General features: G+C 38.2%; 1 long non-coding RNA gene across 1 annotated transcript; it reads left to right on the top strand.

The window, feature by feature from the left end:
- The first annotated feature begins 212 nt into the window (after positions 1-212).
- On the top strand, positions 213-14,547 carry LOC148149427 (uncharacterized). The gene is made up of 3 exons (XR_015757776.1): positions 213-357; positions 862-973; positions 14,443-14,547. It is a non-coding gene; the product is annotated as an uncharacterized LOC148149427 (long non-coding RNA).
- Positions 14,548-14,786: the final 239 nt, after the last annotated feature.

The following is a 14,786-nucleotide window of genomic DNA, read 5'->3' on the forward strand; positions in this document are numbered from 1 at the left end:
GGAAGGTCTTGCAAAGAGCTTCAGATCCAATGCCTGAAATTATCACTTTTCTTCAATCAAGGAAATGATGTGAGCTGACAATGTGGGATTGCTTGATTTTGGGTTCCTCACAGACCCAAATGTCAAAACTAAACAAGCTGAACTGTATATTGCAGAGAAAGGACAGAGACTTAGCACAAATGATCTGGGTCTACAATCCTTTGAAATTGAGAAGTAAAATGCCACAACACTTCCAGAGTCTGTAAAAACTTGCAAGTAATAAAATCAAAGAGAAAGAAAGCTGATTCCACTCAGAAAACCTTCGTGCACATCAAAGGAAGTTAGCAGAAGAATTCCACAGGCAATTCCAGGAACGAGGTATGAGAGAACAAATCGTCAGCTTTGTCTCAAATATATTCCTTTGCTTTGGGTTGGAACAGAGAAGTGGTGGGTTGGCTGCTAAATTTCATCAGGTATCTGCTTTACAATGTAGTGCTGTTGATACGAAGATAATTATAGTTCAAAATGATTTTCAGCTGAAAATCAGGTCATTGAGACTCAAAGAAAAATACATGCTTTTATCATTCTGTGCTTTTAAAGTAAAAGCTTATTCGGTTCCACATATCTCTGTGAGACAGTGTGCTCCCAAATGAATATAATCAAGTCCACACACCATACCGTCCTCTCAAATACCTATTTAATGGACTATACATGACTAGCAGTCTCAAAATACTGCTCAGGCTTCAAGGCACCAGCAGATACAGTGCAGTCACAAGTGGGACACAGACTTCATGAACAGAGGATAACATGAATTATTATTATATTTTTGGTTTTCGATTTATATTGCATTAAAATAATTGATGTATTCTATATTTTCTTTAGGATGGATTCTTGGTTGCAGTTTGATTCACAGTGACTTTGCATTTGAAGACACTGACAACCACTGATCAAAGATAAAAGAAGCTCTTCCCAAGTTTCATCCTTTAACAAGAAAGTAAAAACTCCTTTTTATAAACAAAGTTATCCCTTTTCAAGTTGCAAAATTGATCATTATTAATATGCAGACTTAAACTATGTCTCCTTTAAATCCCAACACACACATATTCATTCACAAATAGGATACAAGTTCAAGATATCACGGGTGGGAAACGTAGGTTTTAAGAAACCCATTCTGTGGATCAAGAGTCCAGACCACAAGGGTGCAATGAGGTGACTTCCTTATGGGTCTTTTGGTTTCTGGCAATGATAGCACATTATTGTTGACCTCAGAATATCTTCAACTGGTTGCCAGTTAGTTGGGCACAGATTTCTGCTTAAATTAGACATTCTTCTTTTCACAGTCTGAATGTGCTGTTTCTGTTCTACTCTCAGAGAGAGACAAAGGGAAGTCTGTCTTCACTTGCAAACTTTAGAGATCTGAGTGTGAATATCAGTTCTGCAATTCCAACCTATCTATCCAAAATCTTTTGCTAGGTAGATTTTCTAACCCAAAGAAAAGTGTGCCAGTTGTTTCAGACATAGCAAATACATCTTCTCCAAGAGTTACGTGACCTCATGAAACTGATAGGTGAACACCTCACAGTTCCATTTGTCCTTTCTTTTATATTAAAACATTGAGATCATTCTCTGCAACACAACAGTCTCCACATTTCCATTTTCCAGTTTATATTCTGAAGAGGTATATGCATATATGTAAGGATATGGAACATTGGCCATTTGAGAGATGAGAAATAGGACCTGGCAAGGGAGATGTTTTTCAGCCATCCACTTACAGGGCCCAGTCAATTGCCCAAGAGATTTCCCTGAATGCTTAAGAAGTCCTTCCAGAAGGACAGTAGCACATACTCAACGGTCATGATATTGAATCCCAAGGATGTAATCATATATATATATTATTGAGAAGCAAAGGCAGGCCACTTAACGCCTCATACCTGATCTACTGTTTAATATGATCATGGCTGATCTGGTTACTCCACATTCCCGCTTACCTCCAATAACATTTCACTCCCTTACTTACCAAGAATATATACATCTGCCTTAAAAAAATTCAAAGACATTGTTTCCAACACCCTTTGAGCAAGAGGGTTCCAAAGACGCATGACCTCTATCTTAAATGGGTCACCCCCTATTTTGAAACAGCTACCCTTAACTCTAGATTCTCCCATAATAGGAAACATGCCTTATACATACGTTCTGTCAATACATATCAGCATCATATATATGTTTCAAACAAGTCAATTCATACACCTCTAAACTCTACCAAATGCAAGACTAGATTATCCAACCTTCCCTTATACGACAACCCACCCATTTATAGAAACAATGAACAACAGAAAATAAGAGCAGGAAGAGGCCATTGGGCTCTTTGAGCCTGCTCTGCCATTCAATGTGATCATGGCCGATCATCCAACTCCTACCCTGTTCCCATTTTTTTCCCCATACCCTTTGATCCGTTTAGTCCTAAGAATTATATCAAACTCCTTCTTGACAGCATTTAATGTTTTGTCATCAAACACTTTGTGGCAGAGAATTCCATAGGCTCAACACTTCCTGAGTGACGAAATTTCTCACCTTTCTGAAATAAACTAACCTGTATACTTAGACTAAAACTCCTGGTCTGGATTTCCCAATCTTTGGGAATATCCTTCCTGTGCTTAGTTTATCTAATTGTGTTAGAATTGTATAAGTTTCTAGGAGATTCCCCACATTAGGCTTCTATAATATAGTCCGAACCGATCCAGTCTCTCTCCATATGAATCAGTCTGGTAAACCTTCATTGCTCAGTCTCCATAGCCAAATCATCCTTCCTCCAATAAAAAACTAAAACTGCACACAGTGCTCCATGTGTAATCTCACTAAAGTCCTGTAAGCTTGCAGCAAACATCACTAACATAGCAATCACGCAACACTCACTGTACCAAGTAAACTCCACTCGTTTTGTTCAAAACTGTCAGTCAGACGCTGTACGTTTAAGATTTTCAACTTACCTTGCTCCTATAATTGAATTCTCTCACAATGAAGACCAACATACCATTTGCCTTCTTGACCACCTGCTACATCTACCTGTTTCCTTTTATCCACATTGATTTGACATTTACCCACATTATGCTTCATCTGCCATGCATTTGCCCCTCCCTCAACTTATCCAAATAATAGTCCAAAGATGATTAGGTTAAGTGAATTGGCCACACTAAATTGCTCATAGTGCTCAGGAATGTGTAGGCTCGGTGCATTTGTCAAGGCAAATGTGGAGTAATAGGGTAGGGAAATGGGTCTGGGTGGGATACTTGTTATGGACCAAGCCAGACCACTCCAAACATTCTTAAGCAGGAGATCATAACTTTGCAATTTGTTTCAATAATTGTACAGTGAGAATTACCTGGAGTAAGTTAGCGAGGTTGACTGTACCAGGTTTTAAAACAGACAAAACTTTATTCAAAAAATTACACAATGAGGGACAAAGAACAGAATAAAGAACCCCTACTGATTTTATGGACCAGCTCATAATCATCAGCCACTTCAGCAGCTAACCTTGCTGTTTTAACTCTCTACTCTTCCGCATGAGCTCACACTACTTCCTCACAAATGTTTCCTTCAGCCTTTATCCCCAGCCTTTTAAGCTGACTTTCCTTTTTAAGTGTCAGTTTCTGAAGTTCAAATGCTCTCTCTTTTTCTCTCTGTTCTCCGCGCTCTCTTTTACTCTCTGTTTTGCTGCTCTCTTCTTTCCTCTCTTCTACTTTTAATCATAACTCAATCTGTTTCATTTTTGCTGCCCTTTCCTTATCTCTTGCCTCTAACTCAAGCTGTTTCATTTGCAATTAGATTCTTGCCAGCTCTATAGATTTTGATGGTTTCTCCGGTATGTTTAAATGCTGAGCTACTGCTGTAATTATCTCTCCTTTTCTCACAGAAGCAGGCAGTTCCAATTCCAGCTTCCCTGCTAATTCCTGCAGCTTGGTCTTATTCACCTTTTTCAAAACTTCCAAAGTCAACACATCTACTTCCAGAAAACTTCTGGCAACTGAAAGAGCCATTACTATCCCAAGCTTTGTCAACCCAACCAAACTAACACCCGAAATAAAGACACGAGCACCTACCACTCACTGTTTAAAATCCTGCAAAGGGGCTCCAAACTCTTGTGGACTAGGCCAGCCACTCAAAACATTCTTAAGCAGGCAACCCAGACCATAACTTTGCAATTTGTTTTGGTAAGTGTGCACTGAGAATTACCCAGAGTAAACTAGCTAGGTTGACTACCTAGGTTTTACAACAAACAGAAATTGATTCACAAAATTACATAAAGAAACACAGAGAACAGAATAAAGAACCCTTACAGAACTCAGTCTATCCAAACTAGACGTAATTATGCTGTTCCAAATATACACAACAGTCTCAATAAGCAAACCCCTTTAAAATACAGTTTAAAAATGGAACAGGTGCTTACAGGTTGAAGTTAGAAGGGCAGAAAGAGAGAAATAGAGTTTCCACATAGCTCACTGTTGAACTCCTAACTAGTTCTGGACTGAACTGAAATGCTCAGCTGGAGAGCTGACCACTCCCCTTTCGTTATACAGGTCATTTCTAAAACATGACCACTTTGGCCTGAATTCTCATCTGTTTACATGTAAAGAAAAAGGTCTCGCAATACTCTTTCATCTCTATACCAAGCCAGTCTAATTGGAGCTGGGCCCGTTTACGACCCCTCTGAAAAAAAATCAAGTATCCTTGAGAAAAGGAACAGCTTTTAGAAAAAGGGACTAGCTTTTTGACACTATTTTACATCCAAATTCTCTCAATACAAAAATAAAATTTGAATAGACATCCTAATTGCTGTACCTGCAAACTAACGTTTTGGGATTCATATGCTAGGACACTCAGATCTCTCTGCATATCAGAGCTCTGCATTCTCTCATCACTTAGATTCTTTTTTTATTATTCTTATAGCCAAAATGGCAGTTTCACATTTTCATACCTCCATTTTCCAGATCTTTGACTGCTCAATGAACTAATATATATCTCTTTGTACCTTGCTTATTCCCTCTTCACAGCTTACTTTACAAACTATCTTTGAGTCATTAGCAAATTTAACAACAGTACTTTCTGTCTCTTCATCCAAGTCATTAGTGTAGTAGAGGTATTGCTAGTGGAACCTCTCTAATGCTCTATGTGTGCCATCTGATACATAATCTCGTTTACCCAACAATGTAAGAATGTGGTGACAACTGCGGCTACAGCAGTGTACACTCAACCTTTGTTGAGTTATGGAGGTCCTTGTCATCAAGCACTTATTGTCACAATTTGTTGAATCATGAGTTGGCACAGTTGGTACAGTGCAGGGTCTCCTCACCAGTCGTGACTTTTTGAATGCAACACTCTCAAAGTGCTCAATATATTCCAGAGTCTCTCTGAAGCAAGAAAGAAATTGCTGGAAACACTCAGCAGGTTTAGAAGTATCTGTGGAGAGAAAGCAGAGTTAACGGTTTGGGTCCAGTGACCCCTCTTCAAAACTCTGCTTTCTCTCCACAGACATTGCTAGACCTGCTGAATTTTTTTCCAGTAACTTCTGTTTTTGTTTCTGATTTCCAGCATTCACAGTTCTTTATTTCTTATTACTAAAGCTTCTAAGTTAGTCAATGAGACTTAAGGACAGATCATCCTTATTTATTACAACATGACAAAACTCAATATAATCCCTAAAGAAAGATATAAGATTCCACATTTAGCACATATATGTAAAGTTCAGATGCCAAATGTGTTATCAAAGGACATATGTTTTCAAATTAAAATAAAAGTGAGAAGTGAAGCAACTAATGCACAAGTATGTTTATTTCTTATGATTGAACTAGAAGTTGGACAGGAATCCAGAGAAGTGTTATTTTTCTGAATTACAATGTGCCATCTTTTTAAGTATCATTTTGAATGGAAATATTCCCTGCCTGTGTAGGATCAATGTAATGCATGAACATTCATGTGTATTCATGAATACACAAGGGCCAGCATACACCAAAGCTCACCCAGCTGTAAATGCAAATGAATATCTTTGGCACTTTCTCTCATTATTTTGCATTTATTTAAATGTCAGACAAAATCCCACTGATGCTAAAGTAAAATATCCCTCAACTTTAGAATAATACAAGGAAGATGAAAAACATTTCAAGGGTTTAGCATTCCATTTTGATTGGCCTTTGCACAACAAATTTCAAAAGTTTTGTATCTTTTATATTTCATTGATAATCTAAAATACTGAAGATTATAGCTATCATGCATACACACTAATTTGAAGCTCCCACTTTTGTTTCTCTGGCTTTGGCTCAGTGGTAGCACGAAAGATTCAACATATACCAAGGCTGATACATCTGTGCGATACTGAGGGAGGTGCCATCTGTCACGTTAAACCGATGTCCCTGCTCTCTGCCTTACCTGCAGATAACCAATCCCATAGCACAATTTAAAAGCAGGCCAGGTGATTTCTCAGTCACTTGAACAACATTTATCTTCAACCAATGCCTAATGATCTGGTGATTCATGAATTGATGTTGTAGAAACATCGAAAGTCAGACCAGGGGTATACTGATTGACCCCTCAAGACTGCTCTGCCATTCAATATGATATGGCTGATCATTGAGCTCAATATCCTCATCCTGCCCTGTCCCTGTATCATGTGATTCCTTTAACCACACCAACTATATATAACTCCTTCAAGAAAACAGAATGTTTAGGCGTCAATCGCTTTCTGTGGTAGGGGATTATACAGACTCACAACACTCCAGGTGAAAAAAATTCTCACCTCAGTCCTAAATCATTTACCCTTTATCCTTAAACTATGACCCTTGATTCTGGATTCCTCCATCATAATCAAAAGACCGCCTGCATTTAACCATGTCTCGTCCTGTTAGAGTTTTATAGGTTTCTAATGCAATTCCATCCCCACTCAGTCTTCTAAACTCTGGTGGATACAATCCTAACCAACTCAATCTCTCCTCATACTTCTTGTCTGTCATCTGAGGAATCAATTTGGTAAATCTTTCTCTGGCCTCACCAATGCCATGTACGGTTGTAGCAAGACATCCTTGTTCTTGTACTCAAATCCTTTCACTCAAATCCCTCAAATTCATATAGTTTACCTTCTTTACTAGAGCTTATTGTGCGCAAATTAGCTGTTACATTTCAGACAGTACAGTGGTGGTTTCACTTAATTGGCTGTTCTATAACAGAAATGGAATCTATACTTTACTTTTTATGTCATGTAATAATGAGGGCAGCACAGTGGCTTAGTGGTTAGCACTGTTGCCTCACAGCCGCAGGGACCCAGGCTCAATTCCAGCCTTGGGCAACTGTTTGTGTGGTGGAGTTTGCCCTGTGTCTTCATAGGTTCTCCCACGTTCTCCCTGTGTCTTCATAGGTTTTCTCTGGTTGCTCTGGTTTCCTTCCACAATGCAAAGATGTACAGGTTAGGTGAATTGTCCATGGTGTTCAGGCTTATGTAGGTTAGATGCATTAGTCAGGGTAATAATAGAAGCTGATTGTCTCTGGTTAGACTACCGCTGAAATATTGTGCACAGCAATGGTACCTCAACAGTTTAAAAATTCATTCAAGGAATCCACACTTCACTGACTGGACCAGCATTTATTGCCCATCTCTAGTTGGCCTTGAGAAGATAGTTATGAGCTGCCTTTGTGAAAGGTTGCAATCTATTTGGTGAGGGTATACCCATGAGGTTGTATGGGAGGGACTTCCATGATTTTGACCCAACAATAATGAAGAAACAATAACAAATATTTCTAAATCAGGATGGTGAGTAATTTAGAGGGGAGCTAGCAACTGGTAATGTTCCCGTGCATCTGCAGCCCTGCTCCCTTTAGATGGTAGGGGCTGTGGATTTGGAAGACATTGTCTTAGGATGCTTGGTAAATGCAATCTTGGAAGGGGTTTATTATTCTTGCTAAATCTGTGCTGTACTGTTTCCAAAACTATACCTGGATTCCAAGGGTTAATTTACAAAGAGAAAATATTCCAACTGGTCTTCTATTTATTGGAATTTTGAACATTAGGACATGACTTCCAAGTTTTCAAGGTATGAAAGGGAACTGAAAAAGAAACAATTGTTGCTGTTGCAACCTAAGACTGGGAAGGATAGAGTTCAAATTTCAGGAGTGAAATCAGGAAAAATCTCAACAAACCTAAAGTAGTTGCAATAAGATGAGGTCTAGACACATGTAACAGTGTTTACTAAAGATAGTTCTGTACAAACAATGGTTAGAGAGGATATCTTCTGGAAGCTTACTCAGACTCAGGCTTCAATACCATGTGATTTGTGGTCAGTAAGACATAGCTCCTAGTGAATGAATTCAGTAACTATTCTTAGAGTAATGCTACAGTTAACCTTTTATTTCACAGGAGCAGAGGTTTAGAACTCTTCCACAAATTGACAATCGCTGCAAACTCTATTCTTAATGTTAATAAAGGTTTTGATAGATTTTTGTTAACTGATAAGAAGGATGTTATGTAACTCAGTTTGTCAGTGTTAGATCATAGATCAACCACTAAATAGCAGAACATGTTGAGGAACCTTGAACCTAATCATGGCTCCGATTTTAAAGTTCCAGAGGTAGTCCTGTGACACTTCTGGTTTACTCATTCAAAAGTAGAGTCCCAATAGTCTTACCAAACTATAGGGCTTCTCTCCCATTGGGGAGAGAGAGAGAGAGAGAAAGAAAAATGGTGTTAGTTTAATACGAGGGTCACCACACCTTCAGTGAGGCGAGAGTTTGAGAAGTTAAGTCCTACATGGTAACCTCTGCTAGTCAGGAATTGAAGATATGCTGTTGCCTTTACTATACATCACAGACTAACCATACTGTTAGCCAAGCTAACTGACCCATATAGAGCTATCTAGATAGTTGATTAATCTATTTGAGGCAGGTTAATTAGTGGCTAGAAAGACTATGTTAAGGCCTTCATTTATGGCTACTCCACGCCTATCATAGTCATTATACCGAAGTTATATATAGTATAGAGGGCACCTTTTACACATGTCACTCACATAAACAGGTAAAACAAAACTTAGCTAACAGCCTGTTAGGAAAGTAGCTTGACCTTAGGTAAATTATTTTACAGTGTGGCCACTGGCATAAGTTTTCTTTTCAAGGGTTTTACAATTTAGATGTTTTTCTCAGTAATTCTGGCTACTATACAAAATTTACTCTGGCTGAAGCACTTGTGATGACATATTTTCATGGAATAGTGCAGGATTTAAAAAACAAAATACTTTCAAGATAATTTTCATCAACTAAACTATTCCTCACCTAGTAAATACTTCCTTTGGATATCTGAATAATAATGATGTCAATCCTCAAATCTGATACTTTCTTTAGTAAATAAACACATGCACAAATAGAAACTGTCTTGCATCATTAATTTTCATCAAAATGACAAAATTCTTTAACTATTTGTTTACCACCTCAAATGCATAAAGAACAAGGTATTGCATTTGCCATCTCTTTAGAAGGTCTCCAAGTATTTCAAAATGAAACATTGGCTTTGTTGTCTGAGTGATCTGTGAATTTCAACTTTTATTTCTTTCTTTCTAAGGTTCATTCCAAGTTGCCTTTCATAATAACCCCCCAAAACTTACAGGGGCATTTACATTTAAAAAAAATTATTTTGGAAAGTGATAAATTATTTTTTTAAATAGACATCTCCATTTATTGAAAATGTTTTGAAGATGTTTAGTTTACTTACAGCATCTACTCATTATTTAATTAAGCCATTGATTGGGTTGAATATGGCTATTTATCATCCTTGAAATCATTATTTACTTTGGAGAATTACTTATATTGTAAACTGGGTCCAAAGGCTCTTTCAAGTCAATACACTGGTAACTTAAAAGTAGGGGAGGTAAGTGTATTTACTGTACAATTTCGGCAATGGCCTGATATAAAAATAATTCAAAATAAATTTTAGACAAAGTTCAGTTAAAGAGGACTCAGCCTGCTTCAACTTTTATGTGAACCTAAGCTGTGTGTTAGGAGCCAACTTTAAAACCAATGCACAATTCTATATAATTACAGTCCTAAGTATCATGAATATGAATAAAATCTTGAAAAGTCACTAAGCATCCAATGCATGAGATATGTGTAAAATTGGATGGTGACCTGATTAATAGCATAATCAAAGATCCAATAAAAAAAACATCTTGATCTAACTTTCTCAGAGTCAACAAAGGATTAATAAATCCATTTATAGAAGTCATGACTTCTAACTTTTTTGATGGCTGAGCTTTACTCCCGTTGCCATAGTACCAAAACACCAGACAAAAACACTCAAAAATAATTATACAGAGAAAATGTAAGAATTCCCAATAAACAAACTAGTTTATAACTTTAAAAAAAACAGGAAGTTCTTTTTTAATCTGTGTTTACTCTAATTGGTAATTAATTTCTTTCTACTTTTGGTGGTGCCTCTCACATTCTGATTTTTTTGTAACTTGCAGGCTCATTCTTCTATGTAACAGCTTATGTCATGAATAATTTCCTGCCAGAAATTTGTTTGAATGTCATTATCTAATTACATTCAGCAGTAACAGCCTGATGACTAGCCAATACCAGCGAGTGAATTGCAACAGGTCAAGAAGGCGGCTCACTATAATCTTCACAAGGGAACCAGGGATGGACAGTAAATGTTGCCCATCATATTCATTATCACATGGAATGAGTCACATTCCATGAAAGATTCAAAGAAATCTTGTTTATGACAGAATTTTGAATGTTATCTCCATTCAGAATGATACTTTATTTCATAAAACATGTAGACAAGTTCACAGTTCATCCTGAGGTAAAAGAATAATATGTTTTACTATGGATTTGTCTGGTCAGGTAAATTCAGGCCAGATCTCAAGGTGTTTCATCAAAGAGTGTTTAATTACTTGATAGACAGAATCTTGTAACAGTCATCACTGCCATAAGCTACTGTCATTCCAACCTTGTCGTGATGTATCTGACATGACCACTGGGCTCACTGTTGTTTTTTTTAAGATTAGATTCCCTACAGTGTGGAAACAGGCCCTTCGGCCCAATAAGTCCATACCGACCCTCCGCAAAGCAACCCACCCAAACCCATTCCCCCCTGACTAATGCACCTAATACTACGGGCAATTTAGCATGACCAATTCATCTGACCTGCACATCTTTGGACTGTAGGAGGAAACTGGAGCACCTGGAGGAAACCCATGCAGACATGGGGAGAATGTGCAAACTCCACACAGACAGTTGCGGAAGGTGGGAATTGAACCTGGGTCCTTGGCCACCGAGCCACCGTGCCACCGTTATATTACAACACACCTCAGAGGCTCATCTCATATTCCTTAAACCTTATCTGTATATCTAAAAGGGAGAAGCTGTTCTTGCTCTTACAAAGATGGAGAACCACTGTGACACAGTTTTAAAATATTTTGCAACACACACAAGTATGAGGCGAGAAAAAAACTCACACACACAGAGTGTAGTAAGAGTATGGAATACATTGCCCGGAAAAGTGAGGGAAGCTCATTCAATTGAAGCATTCAAGAGGGCATTAGGTGATTGTTTAAACAGAAATAATGTGGAAGAATATGGTAAAAATGTAGATGATTGGTAATAGTCAAAATAATCACAGCACTGGTACAGCCATGGTGGGCCAAAGGGCCTCCTTCTGCATTACGATGACAAGTTCCTGACACCTTAGCTGCATCACCCAAGGGTATAATGATCTCATGTTCCATCTTACCAAGGAATCACTTGAATCATGACATTCTACTAGAACATCCTCCTAAATTGTAATCTAACAATCTAATGTTAGCCCAGACACTGATATGCCTGCTATGCAATGTTTATATACAATAGTTAGCTGAATAAAAAATCTGATTTTTTTTCTGAACCATGCTATCCATGTCCAGTTTCTTACATTATAGGAGATAACTTAAACATTGCCACTTCAGGCTAGCTGCAGTGGCCGTTTATAAAAAAAAGAACCACACTAAGATTTTGGTAGCAGTTATTCTGTAAACTAATTGAAGTCCAACTGGTCAACAACTTCCAATATCAGCGAATTTGGACAATCAGCAGCATTGGTTTCTGGAAGAACAACTGCACCAATCTGGATAAGGCATTGACCATCAAAATCAAAATTAATTATTTTGGGTTTTACACTAAGCTTTTAAAGCTACAAGAAAATGCCTTTGTTAATTAAAAGTAAAAATGTCCAAGCTAAAAAATATAATCAAATATAATCAATTGCATACCTGGGCAACTTTTTATATTTCTGGGTAGATGCCACTGTGGTAACTGTAATGCAACAGATTATTTTGGAACACAGTAGGCTATGGAGCACAAGTCTTCAGCGCTGTGGCTGGAATGTTGTCAGGGCCCATAGTCTTTGCAATATCCAATGCCTTCAGCACATTTTTTGATGTCATGTGGAGTGAATTGAATTGGCCAAAGAGTGGCAGCTGTCATGCTAGACATCTCTGAAGGAGACTGAGATGGATCATCCATCTGGCAACTCTGCAAACAGAATATTTCTTCTGTTGAGATCAATAGGCATTCTTTTGAATCATGTGAAGTATGTGTTTTGCAGTAGAGTTAAGTTGATCTCTGGTATTTGTCTTCAGAGCTGGTTGAGGTTCATTAACATATGGGCCAATGGGCTGAGAAGTGACAGATGGAGTTTATTCATATAAATGCGAGGTGCTGTATTTTGGGAAAGCAAATCGTAGCAGGACTTATACACTTAATGGTAAGGTCCGAGGGAGTGTTGCTGAACAAAGAAACGTTGGAGTGCAGGTTCATAGCTCTTTGAAAGTAGAGTTGCAGATAGATAGGATAGTGAAGAAGACGTTTGGTATGCTTTCCTTTATTGATCAGAATATTGACTACAGGAGTTGGGAGGTCATGTTGCAGCTGTACAGGACATTGATTAGACCACTGTTGGAATATTGCATGCAATTCTGGTCTCCTTCCTATCGGAAAGATGTTGTGAAACTTGAAAGGGTTGAGAAAAGATTTACAAGGATGTTGCCAGGGTTAGAGGATCTGAGCTACAGGGAGGGGCTGAACAGGCTGGGGCTGTTTTTCCTGCAGTGTCAGAGGCTGAGGGGTGACATTATAGAGGTTTATAAAATCATGAGGGGCATGGATAGGATAAATAGACAAAGTATTTTCCCTGGGATCGGGAAGTCCAGAACGAGAGGGCATAGGTTTAGGTGAGAGGGGAAAGATATAAAAGAGACCTAAGGGACAACATTTTCACACAGAGGGTAGTACGTGCATGGAATGAGCTGCCAGAGGAAGTGGTGGAGGCTAGTACAATTGAAACATTTAAGAGGCATTTCGATGGGTATATGAATAGGAAGGGTTTGGAAGGATATGGGCTGGGTGCTGGCAAGTGGGACTAGATTGGGTTGGGATATCTGGTCGGCATGGACAGGTTGGACCGAAGGGTCTGGTTCTGTGCTATACATCTCTATGACTCTATGAACATACTGTAGTAATTTTAAGAGCAATGAATGCTTCGCTATTCAGAAATTAGAAATGTTGGCTTTTGTTGACATAATCTAAGTGTTTCCATATACAGTTGTTCTCCTATAACGATGTGGTTGCATTCCAGCAAAACCCCACTTAATAGAAAATTGTTTAATATAATCAATGGGGCCTATGGGAAAAGTGGGGTAGGGGGCAGACTATTACTCATGATCACTCAAAAATCACCGAAAAGTCTAATACAACGTATTGCACAGCCTGAAAGAAGGTATAAATCACATTTATCAAAGAAACAAAAGCAAAGTTTACATAGTACATTTAAAAAATATTGTTAATGTAAGGACAGAGGTCATCATGGTGTGTAAGGTAGACTCCCTCATTCTTGTTAAATGAGCTATATCACATATTCTCTCCTTACTCTCAAACCGCTTTATCATATTTAGTTTCTCTCCTTGTTTTATAGCCTTTCTTTTGAGTTCACCACCTGCAATTTTATCACCAAGTGCTTCTTGCTAACATTCTTTTCACTATGCCCTTCCATTTTTCCAAAAAGAAGGATGATCTAGGAATAGTGTACACTTCACAGGAGGCTACTCAATCTAGCTCTCTCAGATGGCTGCTCTCTGTACTGTCCCTCTCACAGGAAGGTGCTCTATTGGCAGCTGACATTGGCCCATCTGCAGAACAAAGCACGTGAAATGTTCACCATTGAAATTGTGCCATTGTGAACAGAGATAAGCATTTTCAATAATACCATTCCTTAATTCCTCAGCAATGTTATAAGCAAATTGCACATGCGGAACATGCATTATCGGAGAATTATCTATTATGCAATTTAAGACTACTCTTAGCATTCCTTTCATTTTGAAATGTGCTCTGCCTGTGCCATGCAGTTCTTGCGAGAAGGTTATAGTTGCATTCTCTTTAACCCATTGTTCTATGTTTCAGATAATAGTTATGCTGGCCATATGACAAGTTTGACATTAGCTGGATGACTGTTAACCTGTATGATCTCTGCCACATCTGACTCACCTATTTCCTCCAGGACTTGAGGAGTTGCATCTTCTAAAGGTGACACATCATCATACAAAGATATATTTTCTCCAGAAGCTATACCCTGACAGTCAAAGCTTTCTTATATAGATACTTCCTGTAAAATGTTAACTATTTTGCTTGAGTAAGAATTATGAGTTCTGTGGCTCAAAGTTGTTTTTGACTTTTGCATGTACTTTGAAAATGTCCTATTTTCTTATGAAATTTGTAGTGGTGCAGTGTAAAGTTAGACATTCTTT

This window comes from Chiloscyllium plagiosum, unplaced genomic scaffold (assembly GCF_037043375.1).
Source record: "Chiloscyllium plagiosum isolate Xiang-an unplaced genomic scaffold, Cpla_swu_hap1 HiC_scaffold_8, whole genome shotgun sequence".
In the NCBI taxonomy this organism is placed as follows: Eukaryota; Metazoa; Chordata; class Chondrichthyes; order Orectolobiformes; family Hemiscylliidae; genus Chiloscyllium; species Chiloscyllium plagiosum.